The sequence below is a fragment of the Felis catus genome, chromosome A1 (genome assembly GCF_018350175.1).
Source record: "Felis catus isolate Fca126 chromosome A1, F.catus_Fca126_mat1.0, whole genome shotgun sequence".
Classification (NCBI taxonomy): Eukaryota; Metazoa; Chordata; class Mammalia; order Carnivora; family Felidae; genus Felis; species Felis catus.
In genome coordinates, this window is record NC_058368.1 from 118,259,254 (window position 1) to 118,273,516 (window position 14,263).

The 14,263-nt window shown below is 44.9% G+C and overlaps 1 protein-coding gene across 6 annotated transcripts in view; it reads right to left on the reverse strand.

Annotated features, from left to right (window-relative positions):
• The window catches only part of FGF1 (fibroblast growth factor 1), a 106,039-nt gene that overhangs the window by 39,993 nt on the left and 51,783 nt on the right, over positions 1–14,263 (reverse strand). Inside the window, exon 3 of one of the 6 annotated variants that reach the window (XM_019833813.3) lies at positions 4,655–4,774. The exons of the other annotated variants lie outside the window; for them this stretch is intronic. The gene's annotated coding sequence lies outside the window, so the exon portion shown is untranslated. The remainder of the gene's footprint in view (positions 1–4,654; positions 4,775–14,263) is intronic. 6 annotated transcript variants of the gene reach the window in all.

Consider the following 14,263-nt stretch of genomic DNA (forward strand, 5'->3'; position numbering starts at 1 on the left):
GTTTCTGAGTAAACTTGCTTTGTGCCCAAAGCAAGTACCTCCCTTGCCTCGCCTTAGTCCCAGGCTTGTGTGTTGGTCAACTTTCTCAACTCTTATGTTGAAGTTAAAGGCTGTCAAATTTATGTACTTAGTACCTACTGTCAATGCCCAGTCCAGTCCACTGTGGCAACTTCTGAAATAGTCTCCTCTTTTGTCCTCAGCATGCCCCTCCATCATCTTTATACATAGAGTCAGAAGGATCCTTGAAAACCTACCTCAACCCCTGCTTGCAACCTTCCGTAGCTTTTCATTTCCAAGTAAAATCTGAATCCTTCCCGTGGCCTGCAAGACCCCGTATGGTCTGGCCTGACCTCCCACCACTCCTTCCCTTTGCCCACTATGCTCTAGCCAGTCCTCCAGTCCTGTCTGCCCTTGGATCCTTGAGTCCAGGGTGGTCCCTTCTACCTGCCTGCCTTCATGCAGATTGTTTGCTTTCTGGCCCTTTCTCCTGGCTGGCTCCTGCTAACTCTTCAGATGACAGCCAAAGCCACCTCCTCAAGGTTATTCCCTGACCTCCCCATCTAAGTTCTGTTCCCCCCAGCCTCCATTATTCTCTTTTGTACGTCCTCTTCTTTTCTCCCAATGCTTCCCACCATTTGTAATTAAGTATATGTCTACCCAGGCATTGCTGGCCTTTCTGATGCCTTTTCCCACCAGTAGACAGAAAGCTCCTGGAAGGCAGAAGCCATGCTTATTCACCATCTTTTCCACAGCCCCTCAACAGTGCCTGGCACAGAGCAGTTGCTCGATTATTTGTTGAATAAAAGGGAATGAGTGAATAAACCAATCTTCAGTTTCCAAAATCTTGACCTGAGGACTCTGCCGCACGCGAAGGGACTTTCATGTCCCATTCTGCTCTTTGTTGTCATGAACTTTGCTCTTCTAGAGCAAGTGTTTTTCCCCTAGATTATTTTTATTGGAAAAAGTGAAGCAAATATAGAGATAATTATTGATTGCCACTCATCAGGTCTCTGCTACCTATCACCAACATCCTCCTGGGAACCTGCTGCAGGATTCCTGGGAACCACAGGAAATAAGTCCGTTAACCACTTGAAATGCTTTTATAAAAATAGACCGGAATTGACCTTCTTCCTGTGGAAGGGCCTCTTTCCTCTGGGCAAACATTGCAAAGAAATGTTATCTGCTCTTAGAAACCTCCCACGTCAGTCATCCTCCCAGCAGAATTTATCTGGACTTGGAATCCTGTTCTGAAATCGTCTCCCTACTGCCTGGGTCATTACCTGAGCAAATTGCTCATTTGTTATGTCCCTGCTGTTGTTTTTATATTAAAATGACAAGATTGAAGTCGAGGCCTGGGGGAACTATGGGGATATCCCAGTGCACACTGATATCCTGAAGGCCTTTCACCCTCACAGAGGTTAGCACCACTTTCCTTGGACTTCAGTACAGGTGTGCTAGCCTCAGCATTTTGATCGTTATCCCCTTACCACATCCCTTATTTTTGAATTTGATTTAAATTACTGACATGTGGTTTTCCTTAAATTTTAATTTCCTTATTTAAAGGAAGCTTTATCCCTCCGGTGTAACTGCAGAAGCATCCCATACACAGAAGGCAGTCCTCAAGATAAATACAGTGCAAGGCCAGCTGTGGTTGACTTCTGCTCACATGCTGTCTCCTGCCCACCCACCTCTTTGGCTTACAAAGAGAGAAAAGCAATTAAAAACCTAACTGCAAGAAACCAAAGCTGTCTCCTTGACTACAATCAAAATGACTGAAGGAAACTTCAAAGAGGGTTCCCTTTCTCTCTGCAGTGTTATGGAAAGATATCTTCATATCACTCAGAACTTCTGTATCAACAGGGGCACATGCCTCTACTTTGGGAAACAAAGGGTTAATAGGGTGTGTTACTTTACTGTTCTAGCAATTCAGCAAATAAGCAGAGGATGTCAGTCCCCTTAGAAGCTCTCAAATATAAAAGAGGGAGAGAAAAAAAGATAATACAGATAAACATCAATAAAAATTTTTTAAGATTGTTCCTGATCCTATCAGGTGAAGAGAACTTCTGTGAACATGTCAATTCATAGAGTTATAAACCTTTTACAAAGCAGCTTATATATAGGAATATTTGAGATTTTCTGAAACAAAAAGACAGCTTTCTGCTTTGTTCGGTTTCTACGTTGTTTGCCTGATTTGTATTTTGTTGCTAACTTTATTTCTAATTTTTCTTATTTCTGCTTACTTTTAGTTTACCTTGCCCTTTTATTTATTTATTTTCATGCAGAATCTTGGGTCATTAATATTACTTAGACCTTCAAAAATTTTTTTTAATATGAGCAGTTAAAGGTGAAAGTTTCCCTGTAATAATTGTTTTCGTTGCCTTCCCAAATTTCCATTACCAGTACTTTATATATTGTTAAGTTTAAACTACTCTATAATTTCTCCTTTGATTTTTTTTTTTTTTGGTGGGTTATTTCAAAGTGTGTTGTTCAATTGAAAATATTTACAGTTTTCCAGGGCACCTGGGTGGCTCAGTGGGTTAAGCATCTCTTGATTTCAGCTCAGGGCATGATCTCACAGTTCGTGAGTTCGAGTCCTGCATCAGGCTCCGTGCACTGACACTGCAGAGCCTGCTTGGGATTCTCTCTCTCTCTCCTTCTGTCTGCCCCTGCCCCGCTTGTGCTCGTGCTCTCTCTCTCTCTCTCTGTCTCTCCAAATAAATAAATTAAAAAAATATATTTGCAGTTTTCCTAGATATGTTATGGTTATTGATATCTAAGTGAATTACATTGTGATCAGGTAACTTATTCCATATGATTTCAATTCTATTAAATTGATTCAGGCGTGGTTTGAAGAATCACATGATTCCTCTTTGTAAAATTTGTATACATAGATTGTTTTATAAGGCTGTACTAAATATATTAGGATTGTTTTCCTCATCAATAAACGTAAATCTACATCTCCATTTTTTTTCTAAATTTTTAAATATTTATTTTTGAGACAGAGGCAGAGTGCAAGTGGGGGAGGGGCAGAGAGGGAGACACAGAATCTGAAACAGGCTCCGGGCTCTGAGCTGTCAGCACAGAGCCTGATGCAGGGCTTGAACCCACGAACTGTGAGGTCGTGACCTGAGCTGAAGTCGGACGCTTAACTGAGCCACCCCGGCGCCCCTACACCTCCATTTGTAATGGCTACATAGGATTATAGGATTCCGTTCTGTAGACATGAAAACTCTAATCCTCTCTCGTTTGTCACCATTATAAACAAAGTCGCTATTACTTCCCTGGGGAGGATTTGTGGAAGTGGAATTACTAGGGAAAGCACATGCATTTTGTTAAGGTTTGTACTCAAAATATTCAGAAAGTTTCTACCTGCTACAGGTTTAAGTTCCGTTTTCACCCCTTGACTTACATGTACATCCTTTCTGATTTAGATGTCTGATCTTTGAAGCAGAGGAGAAATTGATTCGAAAGTTTCACACCTGCTGACTTTGGTTTCAAAGTCACCTCATAAAATGGGAGCCTTGCTGCCTTTGCCTAAAGTTGCTCTGAGGATGCACGTTACCCTTCATAGGATTTCACTGCAGGCGTTTCTGGACACGTGACTCAGCCCCAGGATTGCTTTTCCAGCGTGGGCTTGGGCACTTGCCAGAGTCCAGTGGGCCTAGACTAAGGGGGAACAGAATGCCCTGAGGCAGCACTGGAGCTGTCTTCTGACTGACACTTGGGGCACTTTACTCCCTTGCTGCAACACCCTTACTCTCAGCTCCAACAAACCAGTCCTGACCTCTGTCCAAAGCTCACCTCCTCTACAAATCCGCAGGCATCGATGACTCCATTTAATCCAGCAACTCCCAGACCTCTGGTAAAATCACCTGTACGTGCTTTATGTCCGTCCCTTTAATCCACTGTAGATTTGTAAATTCACAGTAAGTTCTTGCAAGGGCGACCTCGTCTCCCACTTATTAAATGTGGGGCCTGGCACAGGGCACAGTGTATTGAAGGCAGTCAGTAAACATTTACTGAAATAAGAACCCGGTTTGTCTCCCAGGCGGAGGTGAGGCTTGGCACAGCCAAATACAAATGGCAGACAACTGAGAAGTCTTGCTCACGTAAGCACGCCAAATGGTGTCTGTCCTCGTGTTTAAAAGAAGAGACAGCCAAGATACTAGTTAAGAGCTCGCTGTGATTCAGACCAATGGATATGATCTCTGACTCATCCCTTTATAGATGTGTGACTACAGGCGAGTTGCTAATGCTCTCTGAATCTGTTTCCTTACGTGAACAGTACCTGCTCATAGTGTTGTAAAGATCAAATTCGATAGGAGCACGTGAAGTGAAATGTGCACAGTATCTAGCGTGTGACAAGCTCTCCATGAACGGTATTATTAATGTCTTTGATATTTTGGGTCTTCACAGAAGACCCAGCCTCCCTCCCGGGTTTGGGCTGTGGAGCTTCCTGCTTGCCTCTTCTTTTGTGAGCCGTGGGGGATGCGCCATGAAGGCTGCTTGGCTTTCTCAAAAGCATGCTCACGCCACCCTTCCGCAGAGGGAGATGGCTGCCCTGGTAAGAGGACTTTGCTTTCCTTTCAGGACTCCTGAAATCCAGATAACAAAGCTTCTGTCCAGTTAATAACCAAAACAGGAGAAGACTCACCAGGGGTCCACAGGTTGATTACTCATTGTTTCTTAAGGCTGTATATTTTGCGCTAACACTTCTGATTTTCTCAGGCCGTTTCCATTCATTGGAAGCATCGGGAAGGCAAGGGCTGGGCATCTTAAAAGAAAGTTACACTGTAACATTAAGACCAGAGACTGCAGTCAGGGAGACCTGGGCCCTGATGTGGGTCTGCACTTATTTGCTGGGTGGCTTTAGGCAAGTAAGTCACCCACTCCCCTGGGCTTTGAGTTTTCTCATCCCTTGAATGGAGATAATAATAATACCTCATAGGGTGGTCTGGAGGATGAATGAGATAATGCGTGTAAAACACCTAGCAGGTACTAAGGTGTCCATGAATGTGAGTTACTGTCATCATCATGTTTGAACGCTGGCATCACCTTTCTGTTGGACCTAGTTCAAGTCCTTGCCTGTGGGGTCAGCTCAGCAGCTTAAATGAATACCATGAATAGAATATGTGCCCCACCCGCCTTCTGCCAGAAGGTGAAATCAGAAATCTTTGTCATTGTGCAGATCCTAACTATAGTTTGTGGTGTTTTACTTTGAACAAGCTTTTTAGTCCCTGACTCTGGGGACCTCAGGAGCACATGTGAGTTTTTTACTTAAGCTATACCTTATGTCACCAGGCATAGGGCATAACTCTGCCTTTGCCTCCTGAGCTTTGTTCCTGAGTGGGTCCCCCCTGCGTGGGGATCATGGGAGTGCCCCTCCTCCAGGGGTTTGTACTCCCTGGGCCTGAGTTGGGGCTGGCACCTGTAAGCTCAACACGTCTCCCCAGGAGAATCTGATGCAGACCAGAGTGAGAACCCCTGGTCTGGGAAATCCTTTCTTGCTACATCAAGAGAGACATAAGGGGGTGCCTGGGTGGCTCAGTCGGTTAAACGTCTGACTTCGACTCAGGTCATGATCTCACGGTTGATGGGTACGAGCCCCACATCGTGCTCTCTGCATTAGGAAGGAGCAAACTTCAGTTCCTGGGTCTTCCTCTCTCTCTGCCCCTCCCCCTCTCAGGCACGTGTTTTCCCTCTCTCTCTCTCCCTCTCTCTCTCTCTCTCTCTCCCTCTCTCCCCCTCTCTCAAAAATAAATAAACATGAAAAAAGTTTTTTTCTAAGAGAGAGATAAGGAATTCAGCCTAGAAGGGAGAGGCCAGCTTGATTATTTTTCTCCTTTTTAGCAAAGTCACTGAAATATCTCCAAATCTACTCTCCTTGTTTTCTTTAAAAGCAGTGGCCTGAGGGACATTGCCCGTTTTGATATGTTTATTTTTTCCTCTTTCTTTCCATTACTCATATTTCCTTTACTGAATTATTGTTTGTCCTTGCTGGGGGGTGGGGGGGTGGGGTAGGGAGAAAATAAAACAGAAGGTAAGGCAAAATGAATGAAGGCTCCAGGTCCCTGTAGCCTTGTTCTGCTGTGTGACACTGGGGCAGGTGGGCTGCCTGTCTCTGCAGCAAGAGGCACAGGCCTCCGGCAGGCACACCAGCGCACCCCGACTTGGGTTGTCGCAAAACTCTGGGTGTCTGATCACGGGCTGATCACGGGCACATGGTGGCAAGGCCCTTAGTTCTCCAAACCAAACCAGAAAGCAGTTCTGAAGAATAAACTTGGGCTTAATCACAGCACACAAGCCCATAATGAGATGAAATCGGGCCTCCAGGGTGAGCAAGGTTATCTGGTTTAGGACTGTAATGAGGCTCTGTTATGTTTCCGTTTCTCTCTGCCTCTTATTTTAATGGGTAAAGTTGTTCCAACAGTTCACAGATTGGGGCACTCATTTATTCACCTGATGAGTTCCACTGTGTGCCAGACATGGGGAATATAGTGGGAAACAAGGCAGATGCAATGAGGACCTCCTCGAGCTCACATTCTAGTGAGGAAACCCAGCATAAAAGGGACTCCAGTGAAGTGAGTGTTGCAGTGAAGTCCAGGGTACCATGGGAGCTAGATGATAGGGACCTATGGGGCCTAAGAGACAGGAAGACTTCCTGGAAGTGGAATTTATATTCCTAATGAGTAAGGGAAAAGAAGGTAGCAGGAAGAGCATGTGCAAAGGTCCTGAGTCCAGAAAGAGCATGTTTCACCTGGGGAGAAAAGAGTCGGTTGTGGATGAGGAGATACGGCTGTGGCTGGAGCAGTTGGCAGGGTCAGCCGACGCGGAGCCCTGGAGATTTTTATCTCAAGGACTGTGGAAAACTACTGCATGATGCAGGCTGGGCTATGACATAATCAGATTAGCTTTTTTTTTTTTTTTTAATGCCACTTGGCTACTTAGTGGAGAAGTATGGGAGGAGAGGCAGAAGCAGGGAATAGGTGAGGTGGCCCAAGTAAGAGGCAGCGGGACCTCAGGTAGGGTGATAGACGTGGGCATAAGCCAACATGTGGTGTCCATTCTTCATGGCTTCCCAGCCAGGTTATCTTAGATCACAAGCACCGTAGCTTTCTCTGAGAGAGACAGCAGCATTCAGTCAGTGCATGGCACTGAGAGGTGAGATAAACTTGGATTTTAAATTCCTCACTGCCAGATATACCAGGAAATGTATCTCTCCCCATGAGATGGTGCTGCTTTGAGAATGTGGGGCTCATTGATCTTCAGTAGCCAATTTGGAAGTGAGGCACCATGGCATCTTAACAAGATGACAAATAATGCGGGGGAGCCAGAGTGCCCTCGCTGCCTGACCTGCCGGTCTGGGCATTAAGGACTATTCTCCCTGCTCCTGTCCATCCTGCTGTGACTCACCAAATGACTGGACAGATCATCTGTCTCTCACTTGCCTGTGTATGACCTCAAGAACTGCATTTCCGAGTCATGCTACTATACTTTATGAAGTATACAAGATCCTGTCATCTCTGAGAGTTTTAAGGGCAGATCAGACAGCCTGGAGGGGAGGGAGTGGACCAGCCAGCTCTGAAGATGCTTCCTGGTCTTATGACACCTTGGGGCTTGGTGACACCATAAAAGATGGCTGAGGTCATTCAAGGGCACTCATTCATTTACTCAGCAAATGGTTATTAAGAAACTGCTGTGTTCCTGGCCCCATTCTCAAGTGATGAACAAAGCTGGCAGTGTCTTTACCCCATAGAGCTTAAATTCCAGTAATTTCCTGAGGCACGACCAGTGACCCACACTACTTCCATGCTCTCTTGGTCTTGGTGTTGAATAAGAAGGCCCACATTCCCTGGCATCGGACCTTCTGGTGGCCTCAGACAAGAGTGAACTTCCATTTTGCATATGTGCCCAGCTCTCTCTCACCCTCGGGCCCTTCAACCACTTTTCCCTTGGCCTGGAGCTCTCTTTGCCAACATTGTCTACCACCCCCAATATGTTCCTACTTCTCCTTCAGACGTCACTTTGAATATTACTCAGATAAGCCTTCGTTTACCACCAGCCCCAGGTCCAGACCCAGCCCTGTGGGGTGGGGGGGTGTCCCTTATCCTCCTCTTGTTTTTCCCCCCCCCCCGTTGCTGGTTTTTTTTTTTTTTTCTTCAACGTTTTTTATTTATTTTTGGGACAGAGCGAGACAGAGCATGAACGGGGGAGGGGCAGAGAGAGAGGGAGACACAGAATCCGAAACAGGCTCCAGGCTCCGAGCCATCAGCCCAGAGCCTGACGCGGGGCTCGAACTCACGGACCGCGAGATCATGACCTGGCTGAAGTCGGAAGCTTAACCGATTGCGCCACCCAGGCGCCCCTCCCCCCGTTGCTGTTTACTGAACTGTTTCTCCCTCTCAACTTTGCCCCCTTAGGGCAGAGCCCTTGTCTCTGGTGCTCAGCTTTTTATCTGTAGTGCCTTGCATAGTGCTGGTACGTAATATGTGCTTAATAAATATTTGCTGAAAAAACTGAGGAAGAGAGGGGAATGATGATCTGTGCTGTGCAGCGTATAACTTTTGCTTAAAAGACACGCACTGTGCTTAGAAACCCCTCATGAACCAAAGCCTGAGAAACTATGCTAATTAGCCACTTGCCATACTGAACCCAAGTATGAGTATTTTTTTTTAAGATCTTTTTTTTTTAAGTAATTTGAACACCCAATGTGGGGCTTGAACTCATAACCCTGAGATCAAAATTTGTACACTCTAGCGACCGAGCCAGCCAGGCACCCCCAAGTAAGAGTATTTTTGATTGGTTATATCCATATGACATTAATCCTACATATTTTCTAAAACCGCTGATCTCTCCCTACTATAACTAACAGATCAAGAGAGATGAAAAAACCAGGGAAGAGAAGAGTTAAATTGATCTGTTATTATTCATTAATTCAGTCAACGAATATTTATAAATCAGGCACTAAGGACAAGGAGGCAACAGAAAGTCCTCGCTTTCGTTGTCTTTTTTTATTCCTGTAGGGGGAGATACTGCAGTTTTAAAAAGTGTCCAGCTGACTAAGAAAATCTGAAGCAGTGCCAATTCCTGTTTTCCTCTGTTGAAATCAAACATCAACAGAAGGGGGAAGTGCACTGGTAGGGGGAGAGTGGTCCGGGTGTCTCTGAGGAGGTGACCTTGAGCTGTGACCTTTGAAGATGAGCAGGAGTTCAGCGGGTGGGGTCAGGGATGTGTGCAGGGCCACATGCATCCGCGTCCATTTCACCAGAGGGAGGAGACTGAGTGATCCCAAGGAGCAAGGAGCTGGCACATTTCAGGGAAGAAAAGTCAAGATGCTGAACTTTCTTCCAGGTGTTAGTCCAGAGGAGGCAAAGGACTCAAAAACAATTCACCAATGGGGGGAGAGGAGGGTGCGCAGGACTTAATATAATCTTTTCAAAGGACAGATGCTTCTCTGAGGGCCAGTGCTGCCTCTATCCTAAACCTACCCTGATCATCCCAAGCTCGGCTTCATCATTTCCTCCTGCAGCCTGCTGGCTAGAGCTGTTTGTGGTGGTCGCTATGTTCTACCCAGCACTTAGAGCTATTTGCATCTGTTGTTGGCCTCCCTAAGGCCTTTTCAGCTTCACGAGGACAGGCATCAGATCTTATTCATTCCCTTCCCCCATGGATACATGCTTGCCTCGCACTTATGGACGCTCAGTGAATGTCTGCTGACATTTATTAAATCAAATACCTAAGATTTCTGGCTAATACTTTGAAAACATACCTATTTTTAAAAAGTCTTGATTTGGGTCACAGGAATGGTAATTTGGAGCATAAAACTCTTTTTTTTCCCCCGAATGTTTATTTTTGAGACAGACAGAGTGCGTGCAAGTGGGGCAGAGAGAGGGGGACAGAGGATCTGAAGCAAGCTCTGTGCTGACAGCAGAGAGCCTGACGTGGGACTCGAACCCATGAATTGTGAGATTACGACCTGAGCCAAAATCGAACACTCAACCAAATGAGCCATCCAGGTGCCCCTGGAGTATAGAACTTTTGAGGGAGACCCACACTTGGATGGTTCTAGTGGAGAACATTGAATGCCTTGAGGCTTTCCAGTGGAGGGGGCAGGATAAGAAAAGAAAGTTGTGGGGGGGGCACAGAAAGAAGCAGGGCTTCTTCTTTCTCTATTTTGGCTGTTTTGTTCTTGTTGGTGATTAAAAACCATTGAAAATCATTTTCTGCGCTCCCTCCAGCCCTGTGCCACAGATGTCCGTGTGTGCCCGAAGATTGCTGCTGCCTGGGTTTGTTGGTTGATTTAAGTGTTGGTTGGGGTTTGTTGTTTCCTTGGTCATTTCTTCCTTTGAGTTTATTTTGCATATATACGGAATGTTTTGTCCTGATCAGAATGTTTTGTCCTAGATATATGCAGCTAGAATGTATCTTTAATTATCACTTAATTAGTATTTTTAAAGTTGAATTAGTGTTCAAACTGGAATTTATATCAAATGGAAGTTTGGTATTGGAAATATAAAATCAGTACCAAATGCCACAGAAGGGAATTGTAAAAGCAAGTATGATCAAAATATAGCATGTTAGGAAATTAAAAAAAATAGGAAATACATAACTCTAAAGCCTAATTTGTATGTGCTGTCTTATCAAGTGCTTCCTAGATTTTATCCATGATTTCATATAGCAGCACTTCGACACAAATACTGTTATTCTCATTTTAGTGGATGAAAGCGCTGAGCTCTTGAGAAATTAAGAAATTAAGTAGCTCCCAGAGTTAGGAGGTCTTCCCATTCTGAATTATTATTTTGGTTTTCGTTTTTGTTTGCAAATGGAATACGGAAAGAGGACTGCGTGAATTTCATGGAGCTAAAAAGTAGAATAGATGGTGGGGCCAGAGTTTGTTAGCCTTTAAGACATAAATTTATGTGTTAACTGTTTGCTTTTGGAAGTAATCTAATGAAGCACGGAATCCCAAAGCAGACATGCGAGGATAGAAAGGAGCTGTGTGCCGGGAGGAGTGAAGGAAAGCGCCCACCGTTAGCAGAGGAGTCGCTAACCCTTGGCTCCTTGGGTTGCTTGGCAGTGATAGCGCCTGAGTTGAGGATGAAGAATGGCCCAGAAAGGAAAGGGTTACACGGAGACGGGGAAGGAAACAGAGGACACGAGTGCTTTGCTTCTCGCTTGGCTGTAGCTTATTAACTAAACCCAAATTCATTTTCCTTGTCCCCTCGGACTAAGGTTAAAATCCTGATGGAGGCCGGAGGGGATGGTCCTGTGGGACGTTTTCAGGGTCAGGAAACTCACATGCAAGCTACTTTGTTTACATCAGCAAATCCAGCTGCATCGTGCAAGCGCTTGACCGGCCACTGACTCGCAACTCAAAACAGATGTCTGGGCTGCATAGAGGAAACACACAGGGCTCCTGACCTGGTAGGACTTTGTCTTGATGAGTTGGGAAAAGGACAAGAGGTGGATGGCACCAGGTGCCAAGAGTTGACAAGAGCAGCGACCTGGTAGACCTGGCTGTGTGCTGGCTCGAGCGTATGGGCTCCCAGAGGAGATGCTCAGAGAGGACGGGAAAGGCCAAGCTGCTTTCCTGCCTGAGAAAGCCAACTTCCTGTGTATGTTGGACTGTGGGGTTCTGAACCGCCTTTGGCGGGTGTGGAAGGAGTTGAGGCCCCCCAGGCTAGAGAAAGTGGAATCAGAACCAGGATTCTACTTGGAGCTCAGTCCTAGAAATGGACCTTCTAATTTCTACCTACGTAACATTCATTTTTGAATGTTACCCATATGGTAGATGGTGAAATAAATCTCTGCTAATAAATTAAGTGGTTATATAATAAATGGTCAGGTTAATCATTATGTTAGACTTATTGCAGGTAATGTTTACCAGTTAGAAATATTAGTAAATGATAAAAAACCAAGTCGTCCCTAAAGAACCAGGTACTTTGGGGTACCTGGGTGGCCCAGTTGGTTAAGCGTCCAACTCTTGATTTCAGCTCAGGTCAAGCTCAAACTGGTCCGGGGGTTTGAGCCCTGCATCGGGCTCAAAGCTGACAGTGCAGAGCCTGCTTGGGATTCTCTCTCTCACCCTCTCTCTGTCCCTCCCCTGCTCATGTTCTCTCTCTCTCAAAATAAATAAACTTTAAAAAAAAAATAAACAGGCACTTTCACATACACTGTATCCAGTGCCTCCCAGCAAACCCCATGTTATCTTATTTGAACAAATTAGTTGCATTCCATACCGTGCTCTACTCTGTGAACTGATTTTCACTTAATAGATTTGCAAAATTGAATACTGTGATACAATTCTTCCTTGAGAAAAAGGATGAAATCAAGACAATAACAATTATTTCAGCGATGAAGAATGATTTTAAAAGACAGTACTACATATATATGCATTGGAAAGTGAGAGTACAAATTACACAAACACACACACACACACCACAACACAACACAACACAACACAACACAAATATGTGCACACACCCCCAAATGCGACAACAGCCATCATTGACTGGTAAGGTTACAGATGATTTTTTTTCTTCTTTATATTTTCCACATTTCCCTAACTTTTTATAAGTAGCATGTATTATTTGTATAAATGGAGAAATTTCTATTTTGGAAATCCACTAAAAATGCTACATATACCTCTTGCTGTAGTCTAGGGGTCCATACCTTGAGTTATTGCTGCAAGTTCCTCACTTGATGCACCTTCTAGGAAAATAGACCTTTTTCCCTTGAGATAAAATTTGAAAGTTTCTCAGTAGGGAGCAATTGCTAAACCTAAGATTCAAAATGGCACCCAGGGGACAGGTGTAGCTAAGGGACTAGGCTTAGAATACCTTATGACATATTGAGCATAGAAAAAAAATAATTTCTCCTTCTAGAAACATGACCATTTTTCTGCATCTGACCTTTCTGTCTTTGTGGCCCCTGTTAGGAGACTCTAGTTACAGGAAAGCAGATCTACATTTGCACCCCAGCTCCACAGTCTGCTAACCATGGGACCTTGGCCAAGTCACGTATCATCTTTGTGCCTCTGTCTGTAAACCAATAGGCTTATTTTGAGGATTAAATGAATTAATGCAAGTAAGCTCATGTTAGCACAAACAGTAAATGTTGGCTATTACCATTATCTCCTTGGCTTGTCCCAGGCATCTTTTCCAACTATTATATGGAGAACATTTTTCTGATTTAGCTGGTTTTTATAATTTCAAGGCATCCTTTGAGAACCAGGGCCTTCCAGAATGGCCCCAGGAACCCTCAGAAAAGGGGAAGGCTTAAAATGTAGTTCTTCCTTACCTGCTGGCACAGGGCTTGTTTCCCCACAGAAGCTTCACCGTCTGGTTGAGCAGGAAACTTCACTCACTAAGGAAGCCCCTGGGAGCCTGGCTGCCTGGCCCCATTGCCTGCTTCCCTTAATAAGCCAGCACTCTCTTTAAACTGTTCCTTTTGGTGTCTCTGACTCAGACTATCTTAGATCATTCTGAGACAGGCTTCTCCTCCTTCCCTACTTCTACCTGCTGTCCTGGACATTTGTCATGCCTTTGACTGCCCAGTATCTACAGCCACATCCCCAATTTGAGGGATTACCACACACACACACACACACACACACACACACACACACACAGCGTCTTGGTCTGGCCTGTCCCTTCCTGTGATATTGGACCACCATGCCTTCCTAGTGATTCTTTGGGCAACTCCACGTTCTCTGAATTCTCTTCCTGTTTATTCACAGTCAAAATCGATTTTGGTTGCTTACAATTAAGAAGCCTAGCCAGCTCCTACTTTGGCATAAATCCTTCAGCTGTTAGTGCCCCAAACTCTCTGAGCTTCTCATGCTATGGCATTTCTTACACCCTACTGGTTATGACATATTATTATAAGTGTCTGCCCATCTTCCCCAGATTGTTAGCTCCCTGAGGACGAGGACTAAAGCCATCTAGATCCCTGCAGTATCTCTATCATGGAACAGAGTACCTAGTCCGTAGTAGGACCTCAGCAAATGCCACATGAATGAGCAAGCACCAAAACCATACCACATAGGTGGGGACCAGAATAACTACAGTAGTTCCACTTGAAGAATCAGTTAACTTGCCAGCTTTCTGATAACCTGGCACCATTCCCAGTCTCATTCTAGGGGAAGCCAGATTTCCTTTAGGCTTTGGCAAGGAAGAGCATATTCCAGCAGCATCTTGAGTGGGAGGGTGCGAAGTTGGCCGCGTCTTAAAGTGGGTGAGTAATCCCCCAGGCAGCACTTAGC